Source organism: Peromyscus maniculatus, chromosome 4 (genome assembly GCF_049852395.1).
Source record: "Peromyscus maniculatus bairdii isolate BWxNUB_F1_BW_parent chromosome 4, HU_Pman_BW_mat_3.1, whole genome shotgun sequence".
Taxonomy (NCBI): domain Eukaryota; kingdom Metazoa; phylum Chordata; class Mammalia; order Rodentia; family Cricetidae; genus Peromyscus; species Peromyscus maniculatus.
The window spans coordinates 109845681-109869814 of NC_134855.1; the positions used below are offsets into that span (position 1 = coordinate 109845681).

The 24134-nt window shown below is 43.3% G+C and overlaps 1 long non-coding RNA gene across 1 annotated transcript; it reads right to left on the reverse strand.

Moving 5' to 3' along the window:
* Positions 1 to 10422: 10422 nt before the first annotated feature.
* Positions 10423 to 20916, reverse strand: LOC143272764 (uncharacterized). Its single transcript, XR_013050351.1, has 3 exons — positions 20401 to 20916; positions 13714 to 13766; positions 10423 to 11430 (listed from the first exon to the last, which is right to left on the reverse strand). It is a non-coding gene; the product is annotated as an uncharacterized LOC143272764 (long non-coding RNA).
* Positions 20917 to 24134: the final 3218 nt, after the last annotated feature.

Below are 24134 nucleotides of genomic sequence, written 5' to 3' on the forward strand. Positions count from 1 at the left end.
AAGCACACACAACTGCTTGGGTTTTAGTTAATTCCAGATGTAGTCAAGTTGACAAGCAAAAATACCCATCACAACAGGCAAGCCCAGTTTCCAGAAAACTCAAAATGTAGAAACCCCAGATTTATAAGCCTTAAAATTGGAGAACTCACTGGGAAGACAGGCTGACTTTCTCCCAAGCCCTTTTTCTCTGTAGATACAATCACTAAGTCACTTCACTCCTGGGTATAGGACCAATGCATTCGGAGGGACTTTAAATATCCCTGTGTCACCACACCACATCTTGTAACCTTCTTATGCTCAAGATAGCAATAACAATAGCAACTTTTATTAAGCCATTAGTAATTATTAAAAAGTATATCCAGCTTTTTAAGCATCAATTCTCTATATCATCATAGTAACTCTTTGAGGTGGGCACTATTACAATTTGTTTTTTACTTAGGGGAAACTGAGGCACAAATTAGATGTCTTCCCAGGATCACTGTATCAATGCAGCACACCACCCCGAACCTAGTTTATTGAAACAATACCATTTATTTGGCTCGTGATTCTGGCTCATGATAACTATTTGGACTGGGTTTCACATGAGTGGTTCTGGTTTGGAGAAGCTCTCTGGACTATCTGTAAGGGGTGAAGTAAGATTTGCTATATTCACTGGGTTGATTCTATTTCCTAACTATTTCAATAGAGCCACAATGAACATGAAGTTGCAGGTTATTTGGAATTGTTTGGTATATGCCCAGAAGTGGTATAGTGTGTCATATGGTAGTACTATTTCTAAGTTGATTTTATTTTTTGTTTTTTTAAGAAAATTGCAAACTGGTTTCCAAAGTAGTTGCATCACTTACACTCCTACCAACCCTGCATAACAGTTCTATCTCCCCTTATCCTCTCCAGCATCTATTACCATTGGTATAGATTACAACATTCTGATTGGGATGAGATGGAATCTTAAGAGTTCTAATCTGCATTTCTCTGGTGGCTAGGCGCGTTGAACACTGAGTGCTTCTAACCATCTTATTTCTTCTTTTGAGAACTCTTTGTTTAGTTGAGTAGCCTATTTTTAATTGGTTTGTTTGTTTTCTTGGTTTTATTTTCTTTTTGTTCTTTAAACATTCCAGGCAATAATCCTCTGCCAAATATATACTTGATGAAGATTTTTCTATTCTGTGAGCTGTATCTTCACTTGATCAGCAATTTCCTTTGCTGTACAAACACTGTTTTGTTGCCTGAGGTCCCATTTGTTGATTGGTGGACTTCCTATGCTATCTGAGCCCTTGTTAGAAAGTTTCCACCTGTGCCTAGCTGCAGAGTGCATGCCCTACTTTTCCCTTTAGCAGTGTTGGGGGTTTGGATCTTAGGTGAGGACTTTAATCCACTTGGAGTTGAACACTGTGAGATGTAGGGATCCAGTTTCACTGTTCTGCATGCTGATGTGTTGATACTCAGGTTTCCCAGCACCTTGTCCTTTTTCCAGTGCATATTTTCTGGTGCCTTTCTCTAAAATCAGATCTCTTCACTTATATGGACTGGCATCTGCAACCTCTAGTCCATTCCAATGATCTCTGTGTCTGCTTTGTGCCAGCATCATGCTGTTTTTATGATTATGATTCTATGTTATAATTTGAAATCAAATTTGGTGCTGCCTCCTGCAGTATTCCTGCTTGGGATTGCTTTGACTATTTGGTCTTTTGTGCTTCTGTATAAGTTTTTAGGTTTTTTTTTCTTCTATGTCTGTGAAGAATGGCCCTGAGTTTATTTGGATTGCACTTAGTGTGCAGATTGCTTATAACAGCCATTCACAGCATTAACTCATTTTACAGGTAAGTATGAAAAGTCTTCCCACCCAATAATGTTTTCCCTAATTTCTTTAGTGTCTTAAAGTTTTCATTGAGTGGTCTTCTGTTTTCTCAGTTGGGTATTCCTGAATATTTTACTTTATTTTATTGTGGCTATTGTAAATGAAATTGATTCCCCGCGTGTCCGCCTTCCATTCCTAGCCTCTTCTTGGCTTGGATAGTGAAAGGATGCTGGATTTTGCTGCTGAAGGCCTTTTCAGCATCTCCCAAGACAACCTTGTGGTCCCTGCCTTTAAGTCCATGTATGTGATGTATTACATCTGTAGTTTTCCTTGTGTTGATTTCACCCCTGCATCCCTGGAATGAAGCCACCGTGGTCATAACGAATGATCGTTTTGATGTAATTGAAATACAATTTCTTTAAGTGAAAGAGAAATAGGTATAATTAATAGTCACTGCTAAGTCTGCTAAAACCTTTTTGGTACATTTCCCAGAAACTGAAAAAGTGGATGATTTTGATAACTAAGTAATTTTTTTCTCTTTTTCTCTTTAATTTTTTTACAACTTAGGAAGCTTCTGTTATTTACTATGGTTGTTTTTTGAAGTTGAAGGAGGGTTATCACAACTTCTAAAAATCATTGAAATAATGTTAACAGCTTTTAAGGAAAGAGCTCAAAGAATTGAATGACACTGCTATAACAAAATTCCTTCCATCCCCCACTATCTATCTTTGTGAATGGAGTTTTTAGTAGTCGTATATAGAGGTGTGAAAATTAGAGCTACAGTTTGTGCTGAAACCATCTTATTCTTGAGTGAAAAGTAACATCATTCATGTAGCTATCCACTAAGTGGGGAAAAACTGGTTTCCATTCGTCTCAGTGAAAGAAATGTTTCCAGTGGCATCTAACTTCTATGTTTGACAATTGCCGTTTAAAGTATAATACATTTTATTATGTATACTGGCAACTATAATAACAGTGATTCATGAAGAAATCCTAAATTTTGAGGATTTTTATAGTCACAGAAAATACCCGATACTGTTTCATTTTATAAACATAGTATTTGACAAAGAGACATACTAGGACAATAAAAGATATTTAAGTATAAATAAATACCGTTAAGACATAATTTAGGGTAGATATGAGATGAAATATGAAAATACAAACTCAAAGATAAGATGTAAACATTATAAAATCTTTACTACTAAACAGCAATGTACATATTTCTACAAGTAGGTAAATGTGGATAATAAATCACTATGGCAACTAGATTTAATGTTTCCTAAAAAAACAATGAAACTGCTGTCATTTGAAATCTCAATTCGATATTTATAATATGTTAGAAACTGTCTTAGTTAGGGTTACTATTGCTGTGATGAAACACCATGGCCAAAGAAATTTGCAAGGAAAGAATTTATTTGGCTTATGCTTCCCACATCACTGTTCATTATCAAAGGAAGTCAGGACAGGAACTCACACAGGGCAGGAACCTGGAGGCAGGAGCTGATGCCGAGCCCATGGAGGGGTGCTGCTTACTGGCTTGCTCCCATGGCTTTGCTCAGGCTGCTTCCTTATAGAACCCAGGACCACCAGTCCAGTGATGGCACCACCCACCATGGGCTGGGCCCTCCACCATCAATCAGTAATTAAGAAAATGCCTTATAGCCAGATCTTATGGAGGCATTTTTCTCAACTGAGGTTCCTTCCATTCAGATAACTCTAGCTTGTTTCAAGTTGACATAAAACTAGCCAACACAATATCATTTCTATTTTATTCATCCTAAAAAACAACTAACCCACAGGGCTCTTGACACTATTTGAAAGACTAAGACATTGATTATTAGTTTATTAGATATCTTTAGGGCCCTAATAGAATCTCCATTAGATCAGACATTGCTTCTCAAGTGCTAGCAACCATTTCTGACATATAGAGAACAGTATTAATTAAAATTAATGAATTATTAATGAATGAATGAATGAATGAATGGGTTCTAGCCAATTTGAAGACATCATTAATGGGTTTAGGTCAGCAACAGGAAAATGTTAGGAGGTGCCCTAGGAATACCACAGAATCCTCAAGGACAACAGCTACGGCGCTTGAGCTCAAGTTCAGTTTCACAGTATGAGAACGGCATGCAAGAATAAAGAGAATCGTTGTCAAGAAGCAATCAGAACCACAAGAAAACCCCAGAAACTCAAAACTGGGAGACCAGAAGTGACACCATAAGGGAGGTTCAGGTGAACCAAACCTTGGGGAGTCACTAATCTTTGCCTTATTGCTGGAAGGGGCAAGTATTTCTTTCTACTCATCTGTATTCCAGCCGTTTAACTCTGTACTTAGCCAAACACAGCTTCAAGCCGTGCTGGGGTCCAAGTCAGCTCAATGCATTTCTGATCTTCAGTGAATGAGCAGATGGGCCAGGGATGTGCGTCACGTGTCTACAGCAGAAGGGAAGTGTGCAAGGGCAGGCTCCAGCCTCTTCCAGCACAGTCACAAACGTCCTATGGGCCCAGGCAACTTACCTAGCCAAACTTAACATGGGTGGGAGCAGGAAGGCAGACTCTTCATAACTGAAGTGCCAGTATTTCTTGAATGATTATCTGGACTATTATGTAAGGGAAATACCTAGTCTTTGATGACCTTTCTTCGCCATTGTGGTCAACTTTGCCTACTGAAGATGAGCCCCGAATATCCAAACCACCCATTCTGCCCCAGCCAGCCACTAGTTGTTCATACCTTTTCTTTTGATTAATTTTTTTCATACAATGTATTTCAATCATGTTTTTCCTTCCTCCAACTCCTCCTAGGTCCTTCCTACCTCCCTACCTACCCAACTCTATTCTCTCTCTCTCTCTCTCTCTCTCTCTCTCTCTCTCTCTCTCTCTCTCAAAAATGAAAAGAAAAGAAAGAAAAACCCCTACAGGGAGAAAACTGATTTTCCCTTTGTCAATGGGTATCAGTTACAGCTAGCTTCTTAGTTAGGGGTGGGACCCTGTGTCTGCTTCCCCCTCTCAGTGCTGGGACCCTGTCTGACTTGAACTTGTGCAGATCTTGTGTGTGCTTCCAGAGTCTCTATGAGTTCATACGTGCATCAGCCCTGTTGTGTCTTGAAGATACTGTCTCCATAGTGATGAGTGTCACTCTAAAAGCTTGTTCATATCTTAAATACCCACCACAGAATATTAGCCTATTGTTTGGGGGCTTCGGTTATATCAAAACAGGTTGGTTTTTTGATTGCCAAAGCTTCACAATAAATGTTACTAATTTAAAAATAAGTGTTTACTAAATTATTTTGGCTCTTAATTTGCCTTCAGATAAAAAGGGCATTGGATGAAAGAGCCATTGATCCCCAATTTTTGTCACGGCCGTTCTCCTCTCCTTCCTTCACTCTCGTTTTTCATAGTTTGCCCTGAAAATCCTTCTGTTCTCTTGACAGCCAGGCATGAATCATACTATTTAATATGGATAATAATGAGTAATGGTAATTGAAAAGATAGAGGATCTTGGTTCATTTCTTATCCAGAAAGATGCTAAAAGAGCTGCCAAGGAGTGTTCAGACTCTTTCCGCACATTCCATAATTTATGAACATGTGAATGCTCTCCACGAATGGCTCAGATGAGTCAGACATTTTAATTGCATTTCCTTAAAATTAGAACAGGAAGAGCCTCATCCTGCTCCTCTGTGTAGCCTCATGACGGATGTTCTAGTTAGTGGAGCCAGGGTTGGCATTTCACAGATACAAGTGAGGAGGGAAAAGCACTCACATTGTTAGCATTCTGGTTTTGTTCTTTGAGTTTGAAATTGAAGGATTTGGGGGTAAATTTTATTAGGGGCGTCTTATCCCTGTGTGAAAATTACCTTAATTCTGTTCTCTCCGGGGCAACAAGTGTGAAACCAGCTGGGATTCCACCTATCTAAGCATTTCTGAAAAAGGCTACTTAATGTGGCTTTTCTTAAAAGGCTTGTTGAAAATGACCCCACCTATCCTCTGTAAAAGATAAAAAGAAATTTATACACAGTATTCATGACCCAAAATACAATAGTTTTATGTACATTGATTAGTGAATCAAGTGTTTGTGGCTTGTGGTGTGGGTCTGGCAGTCCTTGGTGCTCATGTTTGAAGCTTGAGCGAGAGGAGCCTCATGGGACCGACTCTAGTGGAGGGGGAAGATGTCAATCAAACTACGTGTCATTAGGTAATGAAGTGGCAGTTTCAAATATAGGTATCATAACGTTGTAGAATAAGTTGTCAAATCATCATGTGAATTTTCGAAGGTTCTGTAAAAACCCCTTCCTAAACAGAACAAGTGAGGAGGCACTGGATAGTTGGAGAGATGTGGAGGACTCAAGAGAAAACTTTCTTAAAAGCATTGACACAAACCTTCCCACAAGGAGAATGGACAAAGATGCTTCTCTCTTCATCCAGCCTAAGGAGGACCAACTAGAAAACTCACATGTATTCTGTGGCTGTGAAGAGCAGTGGTAGGGTGCACAGGACTGGGGACTCCAGAATTAGACTAGGCTAAACGATAGAGGGAGGGTTGGCTTTGACCTGGACTACATTCTCTCTCTTCCAAAAGTAGGTCAAAGGTACGAAAACCCAAGGAACTAAACATGTGTGCCAGGTATATTATATTGCAAAATATTGTTTCATATTAAGTTACCATAAAACCCCAGCGGTATTTATTTGACACTCATGAGTGTCTGTTAGAGGCATTTATTTGTTGAGTATTAATGAAGCATTCATGGGATTTGCTCACAAGTGTGTTGGCCACCTCACGTGCTTTATCCTTTGCTAAATTTGTCTAATCTTGGCTGGGCTTGTTCGGGCCTCTATGGCCAACTGGTGGGTTCCTGTGTGCTCAATAGTCTAGCATAGTTTTTGTTAAATAGCTCGTCTGTCTCCCACATGGTCTCGTCCTCTGTAGGCCTAGTATCAACTTGTTCACAGGAGGTAGATACGATTTCTAAGAACATTGTAAATATGTTGTAGAGCAAGTATAAACATGGCAAACCGGTAGTTATTAGAAACTTTTACTTGAAGAATATTGAGGGGGCTGGGGAGATGGTTCATAAAGAGATTGTCTTGCAAGTATGGGAACCTAAATTCAGTCCCCAGAACTCATGTAAAAAGCCGGGTGTGGAGGCATGTCCTTGTGACCCCAATGCTGGGAAGTGGAAACAGGTGGTTCCCTAGGCTTGCTGGCCAGCACAACCTGATTAGCAAGGATCAGGTGCCAGTGAGAGACCTTGTCTCAAAAACCAAGATGGACTAGGCTGGAAAGCTGTCTCATCAGTTAAGAGATATGGCTGTTCTTCCAGAAGACCCAGTTCCAATTCCCAGAACCCACATGGTAGCCCACAACTGTCTGTGACTCCAGTTCCAGAGCATCCAACACCCTCTTCTGGCCTCCACACACATACACACACGTGCACATTCACCCACACACATGTGCACCTGCACACATATAAACACACCCACACACTAAATAAGTAATGTTTATAGACTATTGTTTTTCCTGACTTGTGTGTGTGTGTGTGTGTGTGTGTGTGTACATATACATACACATACGTATACATAGACAGTATAGGTCATAGAACTAGGAAAGGGGACATGATAGAGGAAAACCTGTTTTAAGGGAGGGGGAAATGGGGAAATAGAACACATGGAACAGGAAAGCCAACAGGGGTTACTGCAGGTAGGAGGGGGACCAGCAAGAAGGGTCAGGAGGGGGCAGTGTTCAGGGAGGGTGGTTTGGGAAAAGTTTATATTAAAATACCATAATAATGAAACCCATTAACTTCATATGCTGAGTTTTTAAAACAAATTTTTTAAAAAAGCTGATGATGACATCTGAGAAGAACATGAGGAATGTATATTAGACATGGAGATGGTGATCCTTGCTTATACTGACAAAATGCTTTGTACTCTTGGAGGGAATGCCCATTTATGGCTGAGCATTCAACACCCACTCCTCCATGAGGGTAGAAGGAGGACCAGTTAGAAAGAGAGAGGAGATCAGTGGGTGTGAGAGGTTGACAAGAGTGGGTAAGGAGGTGGAGAGGATCGAAATATACCATACACACTGTAGTACGAAATGTCTTCATGGAACCCATTTTCCTCTAATTAAACCATGCTAATAACACAGTGCCTAGCAGTCATGTGCAAAGCAGAATTGGTTGTGATAAACTTGGATGTTTAGTGGAGATGATTCCTGAGCCATGAGTTTGAAGATGATGCCTGATTTCTTTCCCGGTGTTTACAGTAAAATGCAAAATGCAGAAGAAAGATAAACTTCAGGAATGAATCAGCATGATTTGGGCACTTCTTAGCTCTTCACGATGTCCAAAGAGGCTAGAAGTTCCAAGATGGCAGCTCACAGAGTACAACTGGAAGGGTCTGAGTCTAGGACTGTACACCCACCCAAAAGCTCAGCTCTCTCCTTCACCACAGAGCAGGTATACTCAACTGCACACAAAATCCCCCCAGGGATCCAAGTGTGTCTATATAGAGTTCTCACAGAAGAGGGTTCTGGAAAGTTAAACATGTTATCTTTCAAATGCCTCAGCAGTAGCCATGGTAGAAATATTACCTCAAAAATATGTGAATTTGGCTTAGAACCCCTGTGATATCTGCATCAGAGTTCTTGAGAAATCCCATCAGCAGAAATGCCATTTTTGAATTGAAATAAACAGAGAAAAGTAAAATATGTCCAAATTCCCCAGATTCTATGGGTAGGAAGCAGGCTCCTGACCTTGAAGTAGCCATTAGAATTACATTTCAGAAGATGAATGGTTCCTAGGGCGGACCAAGCGCATGAATGGTATTGTTGAAAGCCACAGGGTCTGTCCAGGCTTGAACTCAGACCGGCTGGGACTTACCTGCTGACTCTCAAAGCTGTTCTCCACTAATTATCTCATTTTTCTTCTCCACCCACACCAGCTCCTGTGCCCCAGCATCCTGTCACTCTTTTCCTGTGCTGGACTCAGCACTGTACTGAGGCTAGGGACGGGCAACGGTGTGCTTAGTTTCACAGGCCCACAGATGGGGAGACTTTTGAGACACGGATTTTCATAACCTCAAGCCTCGTGATCATCTGGTTTGGATTTTGAAATAACAAAGTCTGTTTTTATTGTGGTAAGAACACAACGTGGCATTTGTTTGCTTAATGGAGTTTAAATGCACAATATCATATTGGTTACTGTAAGAGCAACGTTGTAGGGCAGATCTCTAAAATTCACTCATCTAAAGAAAACACACAAATGAGCAATGGGTATATAACAAGCAGGGAAGTGCGAGTCAAAACCACAGCCCGGTGCACTGTCAGGTCCGGGGGTGCTCGCTACACAAGCAGGGAGATGTGGTTTCAGATCCTGGTGCCCACATAAAAAGCTGGGCACAGTAGAATGCACTCGAAATCTCAGTGCCAGGGAGGCAGAGACAGGAGGATCCCTGTGGTTCACTGGCTGATCAGTCTAACCAAATAGGCAAGCTCCAGGTTCAGCAAGAGACTGTTCAGAAAATAATGGGAAAGCCATCAAGGAAGACATCCAATATTTAACTCTGGCCACCATCTACGTAGGCACCAGCACCCTCCCTCCTCTTTCCCATACAAGGAGCTAGAATTTCCCATCTTGTCAGAGGGCTGGTTTTACACATCAGAGGGCTGGCAAGAATGTGGAGAAACTGTGCGGTCTTGGTAACAATCTCAAATGGTTTAGCTGTTACGGAAAAGGATGCACAGGCTATGCAAAACCAAAGGAAAATTTAAAAGGACAATGCCAAAACTTTCACAGGGTGTAGAGCAAAACCAGTAGTCTTTAAGGGGTAAAACCACCTCATTTTACTGCTGCATTATTCACAGTAGTCAAAATACTGTAGCAACTGAAATGCCAACCAACAGAAAAAGAAAAGAAAAACTCAGAGGTTTCAGTCCACACTCACTTGCCTGTGTTCCTCTGCCTCTGGAGAGACAGGACGTTAAGGCAGTGGGTGCACGCGGCAAAGGCTGCTTACCTGGTGGCAGACAGGAAGCCGAGGGGAGAGACAGGAGGGGTCAGAAGCTCAAATTCAGTAGGACCATGTTCCTTCGGTGATGCCAGGGCAGAATCTATCTCTTTGCTCCTTCAAGTCGCTGATCAAATCGTGTTTTCTGATATTGGGAGACCCTTGCTGTCTGTTGGCTGAAGGGTGCTCTCAGCATCTAGAATCAGCCACATCCCTTGGCCATGGCCTCCTCCTCCCACCTTTGAAGTCTGGTAGAGCTCCTCTCAGGCTTCACACCTTTGCCTCTTCCTCTTCCACATTTAAGAGCTTGTAGGATGACGTGGAGCCAACTTGGACAATAGGAAACCGGCTCCCTATTTTCAGATCTAATCTCTAATTCCTCTCTGCCTGAAACAGAGCACCTCACGGGTCACAGTGATCAGGATGGGCAGGAACTCCAGTTCCAGTAGCCACACCTCTTTCCAGCCTAATACTGCGTGAGTCTTTGGCTTTGGGGGCACATCTATGAGTGTTCTTAGAATACCACAGTGTGAGGTGACCCCAGGGAAGGTCACCTAAGTGTACAGTTGACATTCATTAATGACGTGAAGAAAAGTGAACATAGACAGCTTCTACTTGATTTAAAATTAGTTTATTCAAGTGATTTGTTCCCAATACTGTGGATAGCTTCACTGTCGGACACATATGTGGTTCTGACCCTTACCAGAGCCAAGAAGGCCCCTGTGGCGGGCTGTATTACTATACCAAGGAGGAATATAAACACACAGACATTTTATTTCCTTTCCCCTGTTCGCCTTACAAACTTCTATGCAGAACCCAAGGGGGAGAAATAACGCCTTAGTGAAAGCCTGGAGGCCCAGAAATCTTTCAATATCCCATCCATAGATTTATAATTTCTTCAGAAGATGAACCAGCTACAAACCAGTTTCTAGGGTGCAGGGCGTACTGGCTCTGGGGCAATGGGCTCCTGCTGGGCTTCCAGGGGCTCCGCACTGGTGACTTGCCATCATCCAGCTTCACTTTGCATCCTTGGTGCTTCCCTTGGGTTCCTTTTCCTAGAAATTATCAAGGTCTTGCTCAACCTAGGTAGGAAAGTCCTATGAGAGAAAAACTGAAGAAGTACAGGAGGGACAGGGTCAGAGAAGAAACAGAAAGCGCCCAGGAAAGGGACCCGTCTTGTCCCACCTGCACAAAGCCTTCCTCTCTCCTGTATTACCACGTTTCCTGCCCTGCTCTGTTCTTCCCATCAGCCACAACTGTGCTATTCTCTGCCTCCTTTTCAAAAAGCCTACACCAGCCTGTCTCATAAGTTCTCCCCCGAACCAGAAACTTCAGGCATGCGTATTCATTCTCTCACAGAGAACTGAGAGTGACTTCCTTCCCTTGCTGGTTGTGACTCCAGGTTGCAGATGATGCGCTGTCAGCGAGGGCCTCGGCTTCAAATGGGGCCGGAAGCTCGGCTGCCCAGACTCGGCCACATGGTCACTGGCAAGATCCCGACTCCTCGCTTGTCGGCTGACACACCGGTCCTTCACCAGGTGAATCTGTCCATGTGGCCACACACAGTGCAGTTTAATGCTTCTCAAGAAATGTAGCATGGTGGGGGATATAAAAGAGCCTGCGAACTGGAAACCACACTCTTCTGTAAACTCCCCTAACATGTGACTGATGTATGCTTGAGCTCACACACACAAACTCAGATATAACAAGAAAGGAGACTACAAAATCATGGACCCCGAGTGGCTCCTCAGGTTCACCTCAAATTCCTTCCTCTGGCCTACATTCTTCTCCTCATTTCTCTGGTCCCTCTAGAGAAAAACTCATGTTTTCAAACATTCTCTGTGTCGCAGTCTATGATTTCCTGTCCTCCATGCTCACTTGAATCCCTTCCAATAAGACATTTGTTCCCACAACCCAAGTCTTGTCAAGGTCACCAGTGACTTTCATGTTACCAAATCCATTGGCCAAACAATCTCAGCCTTGGCTCACTTGGCTCGCTAGAAACACATTGGATGCATTTTTTTTTTTTTGAACCATTCTTCAGATGACCTTCAAGATACAGTATCCACTCCTCCCCGGTACTTAATAGATATTTAATGTTAAAAAATAAAGGATGGAAGCGAAGAATACTTGGCAGCCACAGAGAAAGTTAAATAAACTTTAAAGTGGTGCAGTTTCAGAAGAGAAGAAAAAAACCCACTGGTGTTGAGGTGCTGAAAATTGAAGTCAGGGCTTTGCACATACCATACTCCACTTTTGATTTACAGCCCCAGGCCACCAGGAAATTTAAAATCACACGAGAGATGAGACATCGTTAGGCCTCATTGTTCAGTTAAATGGTGAATAGATCGATATGCAACTTGAATCACTTTCCATAACTATACTGAGACGATTGAATAAGAGAATTTGAAAAGAAGAGTTATAAAAGAGAGTAGGTTATGGGAGCTGGGGAGATGTCTCAGCAGTCAAGAGCACTTAGTGTTCTTGCAGAGGACCCAAGTTTGGTTCCCAGCACCCACATGACAGTTCACTGCCATCTCTAACTCCAGTTCCAAGGGATCCTATGCCCCCTTCCACAGGCATACACGTGGTGTACATACATGCAGGCAGGCAAAACACTTTTTATACATAAAACAAACCAATTTTTTAAAATTATAAAACAATAGATTAGAATAGGGCATGTGACACCTGCCTATCATCCCAGCACTTGGGAAGGCAAAGCTGGATTATCCAGAATACAAGGCCAGCCTTGGGGCACTTACTGAGATCCCATTTTTTTAAAAAAAGAGAGAGAATTTTCTTAAAATAACAGCAATTTATACACATTTTTAAAAAATGGAAATCCTAGGTATAAATGATCACCCCAGGAATGAGTAAGAAAACAGACAAAAATCCACGGGCAGATGGTGTCAGTGAGACAAAAACCAGAGAACCACAGGGTCAGGTTCCAGGGAAAGCCAGTCTTTCCTTGGGAAGAGAGTGCCAGTCCTGGAGGAGGGGACAAGGCCACCTGCACTGTGCTTTCAGTTACTGAGACACACCCAGCATGGAGGGCGCTTAACCTCTGCTCAGACCCTCGAAGGCACTGGAAGACCAGCCCTCTTCACACACTAAGCCTTGCTGCAGACCACCTCTAAAAGCAGACTGAAGTGATGAGAGGGATGCATTAGTGTCTGGCTTTAGAAGATGTCTTAGGGTTTTTAATTGCTCTGAAGAGACACCATGACCACAGCAACTCTGATAAAGGAAAGCATTTAATTGGGGCTGGCTTACAGTTTCGTAGGTTTAGTCCATTGTCATTATGGAGGGAAGCATGGTGGTGTGCAGGCAGACATGGTACTAGAGAAGGAGCTGAAGAGTCCTACATCTTGATTAACAGGCAACAGGAAGTGAACTGAGACACTGGGCCTGGCTTGAGCATTTGAAACCTCAAAGCCCTATGACACACTTACTCCAACAAGGCCACACCCATTCCAACAAGGCCATACTTCCTAGTAGTGTCACTGCCTATGAGTGTATGGGGATCATTTTCATTCAAACCACCAGACAAGATTGACAGAGAAGTGATGGGCATGCCCTGAACCCACCGCCTTGGCCTCCCTGTTCTTCCCTCTGTGTCTTCACTCAGCTTTTGGCCCTGGACACTCTTTCCAATTCAGTGGGAAACGTGACCCCTGAGAAACAGGTGAACAGAGCAGTCCCACTGGGGCCTGGGGCAGAGGACTTCAAGACGCCCCTCCAAACTTTCCCAAGCCTGGGAGCTGGAAGGACATGATGTGCAAGCCCTCCCGGGTGAACAATGAGAACTGAGTCTGTGGTTCAGGAAGAAGAGGGATGTACTGGAAAGTCACGAGAGGATTAACAGAACCAGGAACACCGTAAAGCCTCATCCAGAAAACTGTACCTACCTCTGAGGAGAGAAGATGGCGTAACTTCGGTCCTTCTCTTTGCTCCTCTGTGCCTTCAACGGAGAACCAGCACACATGCAATAACAAAAGCAGGAGGAAAAATTATCTTTAAAGAAGGGCTCAAATTATAGGTTAAAATAGAAACTTAAATTATATGGTGCTTCCAAGAAACAAACCTAAAACAAAATGATATCGAACAGTTAAAAATAAATGCTTAAAAAAAATGAGAGAACTGAGATTTATTGGGCAAATACAAAAAGAGCCAAGATAACAAAATTCATTTCAGATTGCATAGAATTCAAGGCGTTGCATGGAACAAAGAGCTTCATTCCCCAATGAAGTATAATCTCCAGTGCAGAGGTAACTCATCTATGGGGCCCTGACAGTCATCTGAATTGTTTGATCTCCAGCAAAAGACACACACAGATCACTGTGGCCCCTCTGAAAGAATGGTTTGCTGTGGAGTCACTGAAGGTGACAGACAACATAATAAGTAGATCTCACTGGCTCAGTAAAACATGGACTCAAGTCTGATATGTGAGAAAAGCAGCCTCTGATTGGTGGAAACGAAATATCAGAGTGGAGACTGAGGGATCAGCACTGGTCCAGCAGAGTGGAGACCGAGGGATCAGCACTGGTCCAGCAGAGTGGAGACCGAGGGATCAGCACTGGTCCAGCAGAGTGGAGACCGAGGGATCAGCTCTGGTCCAGCAGAGTGGAGACCGAGGGATCAGCACTGGTCCAGCAGAGTGGAGACCGAGGGATCAGCACTGGTCCAGCAGAGTGGAGACCGAGGGATCAGCACTGGTCCAGCAGAGTGGAGACCAAGGGATCAGCTCTGGTCCAGCAGAGTGGAGACCGAGGGATCAGCTCTGGTCCAGCAGAGTGGAGACTGAGGGATCAGCACTGGTCCAGCAGAGTGGAGACCAAGGGATCAGCTCTGGTCCACCTCCTGTACTATGATGGCCTGGGATCCAGATGCTCCGTAGTCCCCACTATGGTTTGAACATTCCCCCGGAAGTTCATAGGTTGTAAACTTAATACCCACATACATATGCCTGTGGTATTCAGAGGTGAGGTCTCCCTGAGGTAATCAGAATTAGATGAGATCCTGAAATGAGACCTGTGGGGTGGTGTTAGTGATTTGGTCAAAAGAGAGATCTGGGTGGACACAGTTGCTCTGTCTTGCCTCAGGATACCCTCTTCCATGTTATAATACAGCAAGGAACCCCTTATCAGATGCTGGCTTATGTAAGCAACTTGATACCTTCCAGAGCTATGAGCAAAGGGGACCTCTGTTCTTTATAAATTACCCAGGCTATGGTATTCTGTTATAGCAACCGAAGATAGAACAAGACAATCTGGAGAGGAGTAGGAAGTACCTACAGGTGCCAGAGAGAGTAGCTGACCACGTACCTGGAATAGTAATAAGGAATTGGAATTTTTTACATTTGTGTACAACCATATCTGTGTGTTGAAAATTTCCATCCTTCTTCTGCATTCTGGAGCTTCTCCCATTCTGGTCGGGCCAGGCAAGGACAAAGTCAGAGCCCAGAAAGGCCGGCTTGTCTTAATTGCTTTTTATATCTATGTCCAGGCATCACAGACATGCTGGCTGCATGGTCTCTCCTGGACACAAGCAGATCAAACTCTGTTTCCCAAGCCCTGATGGGTCTGGAAAGCTGGGGTCTGGGCCTCAACAGTTAGGGGAGCTTAACCTGGGGCCCACAGGCAGAACTGAGTGTCTACGAACTCAGTTGGTGGAAAATCAGGACTAGTTTCTGCATGGTGCTTTCCAGCTGACGTGGCTGCTGTCATTGACATTCAGAATATTTTTTTTTTTTCAGAAGTGTAGTTACTGAGTGCTGGATTTGGTTACATGGTGCCTTTCAAAAAGATGTGTGGTTATTTCTTTGTTACCAATTTGGTTTTTGTAAAGTAGTTTGGTAAGTGTATTTTGATACATTTGCTTTTGTTTGTCATTCCAAGTATTTTTAGTCTTTAAATGGAAGATTTCTGAGTAGGCTGCATAAGATTCACCAGATTGCAGAGTGAAGCCAGGGTCCAAACCACGCTAACAATGCTAAGACTCTGATGTGCAGAGCCTTACCCTTCCCACTGCCCCTCTGCCTTTCGGAGAAACAGCAGAGCTGGAGCTGAGCAGCAGCTCACCCCAGGCCTCTCTGCCCAACCCTGGGAGCAGGGTCACAGTGTAGCTGAAGTGTGGTTTTGTGACTTTGGGAGAGTCTTCTATGCCTGCTTCTCTCTCCCACTTACAGCCATGTGCCTCCAGTTGGATACGAGCTCACACTCTTATTTTCATTTACAAACGTAATTTTAAACATATATTCATTTACATACACGTATTTGGAATTTTCCTTTTTCTGTGTATACAGGAAGCATCATAAATAAATGAAAAAAATAAGTTTTTTGAGATTATAACATATTCAGTAGTTATAAATACAACAGATTCCCAAAAATCTGGAGCAAAGTACATGCAGTTTGGTAGACTGTTTTCTTCCTGATGTCGTATTGTATTTTCCTATATTGTTAAATTGTATTTAAAATCATTTCTGACTGCATGTATGTCAAATAAGGTTGCAGTATAATATATCATCTCCCCCATCGGACATTAACATTTCTGTGGGCTTGTGTGGGCTGTGATATGGCTCAGAGTGGTATAACACTTACCCAGCATGCTCTGGGTTTGAGCCTCAGCATAGCAATAAAAAATAAGTGAAAAACTACTGTGGCAAACTTCACCATGCATATCTCTCTGAAAAAAAAAATGGCTTATGCTATTAAAATATACCCCTTAAAGTACAAGTAATGGGTGGACAGGCATGATTGTCTATTTGCTTACTAGAAGGATAGATGGTGTGGATTCCAGATCCCCAGCAGGAAATGAAAGTGCTTCTCATTCTTCCCCATGAGCAACAGACTTGACTGCTAAAATAGAAACATCGGAAGGAATACATGTCCCTTTTGACTTTGCATGGCCCTGGTCACATCCCCCTTCGGATGAACACACGCCTCAGACCTCATCTAGGAAGCTTCTATTTGCAGTAGATAGTGATTGACACAGAGACCCACAACTGGCCACAGCATGGAGAATAAGCAGCTGCAGAACGTGCAGCCTTAATGGGAACATAAATTTCCACCACCCAGGGCCACCCCCGCCAAGGCTCAGCATCACTGCAGACGAGAGACTGAAAGAGGGTAGAAGCCATGGATGACAAGGCAACAATGTCTTCTGGACACACCGGGCAGCCGCATGTGGGAACTCACGGTGGTTGTGACAGCGTGTGCAAGACCTGTAGGACCCAAGCCAGACCAAGTCCCAGCGTGGAGAGGGGAGCTGGGTACACGAGTCCACCCCTAGCTGTGGGGGTAACTGTTAACTACTGGGGAAGGGAGAGGCAGCTTTAAGAGTGTAGTGACCACTCTCCAGTGGAAGACAGCACACCCCAGAATATTTGGGGAGCGCATGTTGGTCTTGAAGGATTAAAAGAAAATAGGACACAAAGTTGGGTAAGCAGGGAAGGGAGGGGAGTATGGTCAAGCACATTTTATGGAGTTCTTCAAGAACTAAGAAAAAATTCTGCTGATTTTAAAGACTAAATTGTCTCCAGGCTTTTGTTTGTTTTCTGTTTCAAGGTAGGGTTTCTCTGAGTAACAGCCCTGGCTGTCCTGGAACTCACTTTGTGGACCAGGCTGGCCTCAAACTCAGAGATCCATCTGCCTCTGCTTTAATCCTGATGCTGAAATTAAAGATGTGCACTACCACTCCCGGCTTCCGGTTTTATTCATTTTTACGAGGGGCAGTGTTGCTCAGCTTTCTGACTGTTTATTAGTTGTGTGTATTCCTCTTTTGTAACTCCTTATTCACTGTATCTGCTACAATGTGTACTAAAGCATTCAGAGTTCATCAGCTCCGGGCTGATGGAGCAGTGCTCCGGGGATAACACCAACGCTCATTAGTCCGCTCATGAAATTGACAATAGTTCATCAGCTTTGACTATGACAACATCAATTTCATAGAGTCTGAGCTAACATATAATGCAGATTATCGCGTTTTCTTCATGGCAAATGAATGATGTTGTCATTTTACAAAAGAGGAAATTGAGGCCCAGAGCAGAGAGATGATTTTGCCAACAGATGGTACAGCCAGGGTTTGAACCCAGGCAGTCTGACTCCACAGTTTAACAAATAGTTCATGTCGCCGGGCGGTGGTGGCGCACGCCTTTAATCCCGGCACTCAGGAGGCAGAGCCAGGGGGATCTCTGTGAGTTTGAGGCCAGCCTGGTCTACAGAACAAGATCCAGGGCAGGCCCAAAACTACACAGAGAAACCCTGTCTCGAGAAGAAGAAGAAAAAGAAGAAGGAGGAGGAGGAGGAGAAGGAGAAGGAGAAGGAGAAGAAGTTATGAATACTCCAGAGTGTTTAACAGGTTTCTTTTTGTTTTACGGCTTGCAGTTCTTCTGTTTGCACACAGTAAATACAGTAAAACATTTCTCACTGTTTTCAGTTTTTAGTATCAAATTATAACATTTACAAATAGAAACATTAAAAGAAATCTGCCTTTAAAAAAATCTTCCTCTTTTCTCAATTCTTGTTTGTTTTGTTTTGAGATAGAGTCTCACTATGTAGTACTGACTGGCCTGGAATTCACTATGAAGACCAGGCTGGCCCACATAGAGATCAATTTGCCTCTGCCTCCAGGGTGCTGGGATTAAAGAGGTGTGAGGCACCACACCTAGTCCCTTTCTGGACTCATGAAAAAAAAATCTAATTTCTAAATTATCTATCAGGTTTGGTGGCCCTGTGGTAGGGAGGTAGAGACCAAAGGACCAAGGTCATGCTCAGCCACTTAGTGATGGTATAGCCAGCCTGATCTATGTCTGATGTTTTTTTTTAACTAAATAAGATCTTTATTAAGATGTATAGAATTTTGATTCAATCCCTTTAATAGAAACAGGCATATTAAGTTCTTCATTTTGTCTTGGATTAGTTTTTATAGTATCTTTCAAGTATGTGGTCCACTTATCCAAGTTATCAGATTTGTGGACATGATGTTGTTCACAGTAGTCCTTAGCTATTTGCACAACACTCATGCGTCATTAATGATGACCCCTCTTCTATTTCTGATATTGGTAATTCGGGTTTTTTTTAACATAGTTAGCAGGCTAGATAATTATGAATTTTATTGATTTTTTTTCTATACACTGGTGTTTTGTTTTGTTGATGTTTGCTTGGTTTGGTGTTTGTTTGGGGTTCATTTTGGCTTGCTTTAGATTTAAATTTCTCCTCTTCCTCAAGGTTCCCAAGCTGATGGGATTCACATCTTCCTTTCTAATATACACATGTGCTGCTGCAAATTCTCATCTGTGTACTGCTTTTGCTGCGCCTGTGTGTTTCAATAGATTGTATTTGCATGTTTAATTTGTCCAAAATAATTTTTAATTCATCTTTAGCTTGTTTTTTTTTGGGGGGGGGGGCTATGTGTTATAAAGAAATATGCATAGCATAACTGCTATGCTCCTAAAAATGTACAAAATCTTAAAATTTTCAAGCAAAAATAAAAAGGCTTCTGAACTCGAGGGTTTGACTATTATAATAAGAATGCTGTGTTTGTTTGTTTTGTTTTGAGATAGAGTCTCACTATGTAGTACTGACTGGCCTGGAACTCACTATGAAGACCAGGCTGGCCCACATAGAGATCAATTTACCTCTGCCTCCAGGGTGCTGGGATTACACACACGTCTAAAAACTTGTGTTAAATTCTAACCCTGGGAGGAGTTGGAAGGTATTAGACTTCCTAACTGTAATTAAAGCTTCAGTCAAGAGAAGCCCAGTGTGATATCGGCCCTTTCCACTGTGTGAGCACACCCTGAGAAGGTCTTTGTAGTACTGACTGGCCTGGAACTCACTATGTAGACCAAGCCAGGCCTCCAGAGCAGACACTGAATCTGTCAGTTCCTCCATCTTGGACTTCCCAGACTCCAGAACTGAGAGAAAGAATCGCTGCTGTTTATAAGCTACCCAACTGTGGGTTTTTTGTTACAGCAGCCCATATGGCTCCAAAACACTGCCTCTCTTGTTTAAATTTAAAGCGTGGCATCGGGGACTAGTGGAGCATTGGTGGAGCACAGGGCAGATTTATGCTTTGAGAGGTGTCGCGCTGTCCTTCCAGGAGGATGTTTTCCCCCCACCAATGATAACTCAGTTGTAACTGATTCTTTTCAGGAGCCACTCAGTTGACCATGCATTTCCTATCTCTACTCGTTCCTGATAGAAACCTCTGTGATGGGAGGAAGTGTCCTGGTCTTAGGACGGTAACTGTCCAGTCTCTGTTTTATTGGCACCGGCAGGTCATTGCCTTCTAGGTTCTGCCCTTTGTCCTCCCTCCACATTACACCATGACTTAACAGTTTTGCACGTAGAGAAATTGGTGCCCTTCACTGCTCAAACAAGTTGTTCAAAATTACCCAGCTCAGTCCATCTGACTGTGTCTGAATTATAGTTGATTACGAGTGATCCTAGCTAGGACAGTTTCCTGCTTGGGCTCCAGTTCCCCCACCGGAGTGTAGTACTCACTCCAGAGCCCAGGAAGTGCCCAGTGGGACATCTGTTGTCTTTCCTTTTTCCTCTCCACCTGTGCAGTTTCAAGCCCCGCTTACCACTCACCTTTACACAGACTCCTCTAGCCACCTCTGGTCCGAATATAAGTGGGAGTATGGCTCTAGGAATTCCGTAATTGCCTTTCTTGGACTCTAAAGTTCTGCTGGGGAGGGACCATCACCGATCTGCAGGGGATCAGGGTCTGTGGCCCCCTGCCGGGTGTATTCCCAGCACAGATGGGACCTACCCGGCAGAGGAGCCCAGGGTCTACTTATGGGTGGGTGGTCCTTCCTGTGGAGGAGGCTGCTGTCAGGATGAGCTTGCGGAAAGGGTATATCCCACACCAAGGATTTCACTTGTCTGTATTTGCTAGCTGCCAGGAATCCAACAAGGCCGGTCCTTCAGGCGGATTTTGTGCTGGAACGTGGAGGCCAGGAGTAAGGCAAAGGAAAGTACATTCTTTTCTAGGGTTCCACGCGATCTAAATCCCACCATCACACCTCCATTTAGGCAGGAAGGACACTGTAGGGTAGGAGTGGGTTGGAAACAAGGTTGAGCTAACACTCCCTGGAGGACCGCCTCCGTCTACCCTGTGAAAAGCTGGAGGTTCCAGGACTTTGGGAACATTTTGCACTATGTAGTTGATATCCGTGGTTGGAGCGCCCCCTAGCGGAGGCACCTGATGCTCCTCTCGCGAAATGCCGGCATCCTGGACTTCGTTCTCTCTGGGCTCAGCAGGCAGCTGCCCACAACAGTGCAGCTGGAGTGTGATAGAGAGAAGACTATTCTCAGAGGTTGTCCCTCTGCGGTCCACACTGCCGAACAGCCTAGCCAACTCGACTGAGTGCCCTCTTCTTTCCAAGCTTCTATCTGTTCTTGTTCCCAGCACTCAGCTCCTCTTGCTTTTTCTCTTTTTCCTACTCGTGAATTCTGCTTTGTGGAGTGTAACTGATTCCTTTTCTCTGTATCTGCAACGGGACAAATTCGCATGTTCTTTCCAATAGGAGCTAAAGACCAGGAGAGCCAACGGTGCGGTTCCCATCCCGACGACAGGAGGCTCACCCAGAAGAACCAGTGTTTTCCATGAAGGCTGAAGGCAAGAAAAGCTCATGAATGTCCCAGCTTGAAGGTCAACAGCAGCAGCACTTTCCTCTTACCTCGGCCCCTTTCAAAGCTCTATTCACTACTTCCCTAATCTGATGGGGTCCACCCATATTAGGGAGGGCGATTCGATTTATTTGATCTATCAATTTAAATGTTAATCTCATCCAGGCACCATTACAGAAACACCTAGAATAATGTGAGACCAAATGCCCCCCCCCACGTCAAGTTGGCATATAATAAACCCTCACAAGACCCTGGGTTTAAGCAATGGCAGGTAGTTAGGGAACTTGTAAGGGAAGTCCAGCCCAAGACAAAAGATTGAACATTCGGGAGTATGTCTAAGGTGCCATGGGCATCATTAATACTATTATTTGGTTATTTAAGGTGCTTGAACACCTTGTCCACAAGGCACCAGGTTTCTACTCTGAACCTAGCCTCCTTCTCAAGGCCTGTCCATGAACAGAGAGCATCTTGCTGTCTCTTTAAGCCTGGCACTCATCCCTTGCCTAGATTCACAACTGAAGATCTCTTGCCCCCTGCCACACAGGAGTCTGTTTCCCAGCGGCCCTAGCTGACAGAAAACATTTCTTTTGCTGAAACAGCCCACCATTTCCTTTCCTGAAATCCTGGACACAAGCCATCATTACAAAGATTAGAGATCGGCAGGGGGAAGTCTCCAAATGCACCCCAAACAGAAGCAAAGCATTTCGACAGCAAAGGAGAAGCCACACACACCATCTTCTCCCCACCCCAAGGCTTGCAGAAATGCCTGACTCATCACCGTGCTTTTACATGCTCTTCATCACGTGTAGCACAGCAGAGCCTGGCTGATAACAGCACTGTGACGGCGATTAGATAGATAATCATAAGTACGTGGAAGGGTTTGGAGGCTGGGTCTTGGTGAATAGGAGCTATAAATACATAATAGGAAGGATTCCATTAAAAAATGAGCCTAGAGTCGTTGAAAAGCTTTTGTTAGCCATTTCAAGAGATTCTGTAGCTAGAATGTTATTGACTCTTTTCACTCTTCACTAAAAGGCTTTCAATGGGGAACTAAAGCATCTAAAATTATAAGGTGAGTCAATGGGGGGAAGGCTCTAACTTCATAAATGTCCCATTCTTATGCAGCTCCTCCTGAACTCAGCTGTGACACTGATCAAAATCTACCTTGTTTACATCCAATGCCTTAAACGAGTGCTGTTTATATAAAGGCTTAGTAAACTCAATGTGATATAGACACAGGCTAAATGGAGTTACTTCTACCAACATGATGTGGGTTGAATCTCTGGAAGAGAAGTTGAAATGGACATAAGACATGATATTTTGCCTCACCTAACCAGATATTCCTCAGACAAAACTTTTCCAAGTAACACCTTTAAGTATGGTTTCATCAGACAGCCAGTTGATTTTTCCATTTACCTGGTAAGCAGTCCACACAAACGGAAGAACTAAGCCTTGGTTATTACATATGCCAGGGACAGCCATCGGCTCACTATTCAGCTTCAAGTCCAAAGTCAGCCGAGATCAAGATTCATGAGCATCAAAGGAGATTCATGTTGTGTGTTTTATTCTCTAATAACATACAACGAATGTAACAGTGGCCATGTATAATCATTAAAATCACAGAGAAGTGTGACTAACAGTGTGCTGCACCCTCACACATGCATCATCAAGGTTTTAAATGCAATACCTTCATCCATGACACAGTTGCCCTCCAGTGCCTCCGGGATTCTGTATCCACCCCTATGTTCCTTGGGGTTGGCCATCATCTCAAATCTATTACTCATCATTTCCATGTGTTTGTGTATACGTTCACCATGAATGTATATACCCCTCAAGCACCATTTTGTGCATATTTTAGTTTTAAAGAAATGAACACTATAGCACATCAAAATCTCTGGAACTTGGCCTTTGGCTTGTGTTTGTGAGGCTCCTCTATGCAGATGTGTGACACTATAACCCAATCATCGTTATTACTGCTTGATTGATGTCATGTGAATATATCACAATTCACCTGTTCATCGGCTTCCAGTGAGTGGACACTGGGTGAGTTAGAATGCTTTACCCTTAACAGTGTTCCAGGAAATATCATCATATGTGCACATGAGTAATTTCAAATTAAGCCACAGCACAGCATGTTGCAATTGTTTCCTGTTATCAGGTTCACATTCTACCTTTACAAAGCATGTTGGACTTCAAGATCGTTTACCTTCATTTGACAAGTGATGATAATGAAAACATTATTTTTAGGAAACAGTTTTCAGTTTAGAGAGCTGTTTTCCCCTATTCGTGGGTTACTCTGTATTTCCATTTCCAGCAGGTGACTTGATTTATTTCCCTTCTTCCTTTTTTTCTAACAAGTCCATTTTAAAATTAAGGGTTTTTTGGTAAGGACCACTTTCTCACTGTTTTAATGAGTAAAACCGGCATCGGTTCAAACCCATCAGGTTTTTGGTTATGTTTTTGTTGCTAACCCACAGGTTTTTCCTAATTTCAATCCATTGTGATAAAAATGTGATATGCAAAATAATTATTTGGAATATGTTGAATGTTTTTCTGTAGCTCAATATGTGGTCAGTTATGGAGCATGTGTGTATGTTTGGGAAAATAAGCTCTATGGAGTACAAGTCTCTCTCTCTCTCTCCCTCTCTCTCTCTCTCCCTCCCTCCCTCCCTCTCTCCCTCTATCACTCTTCC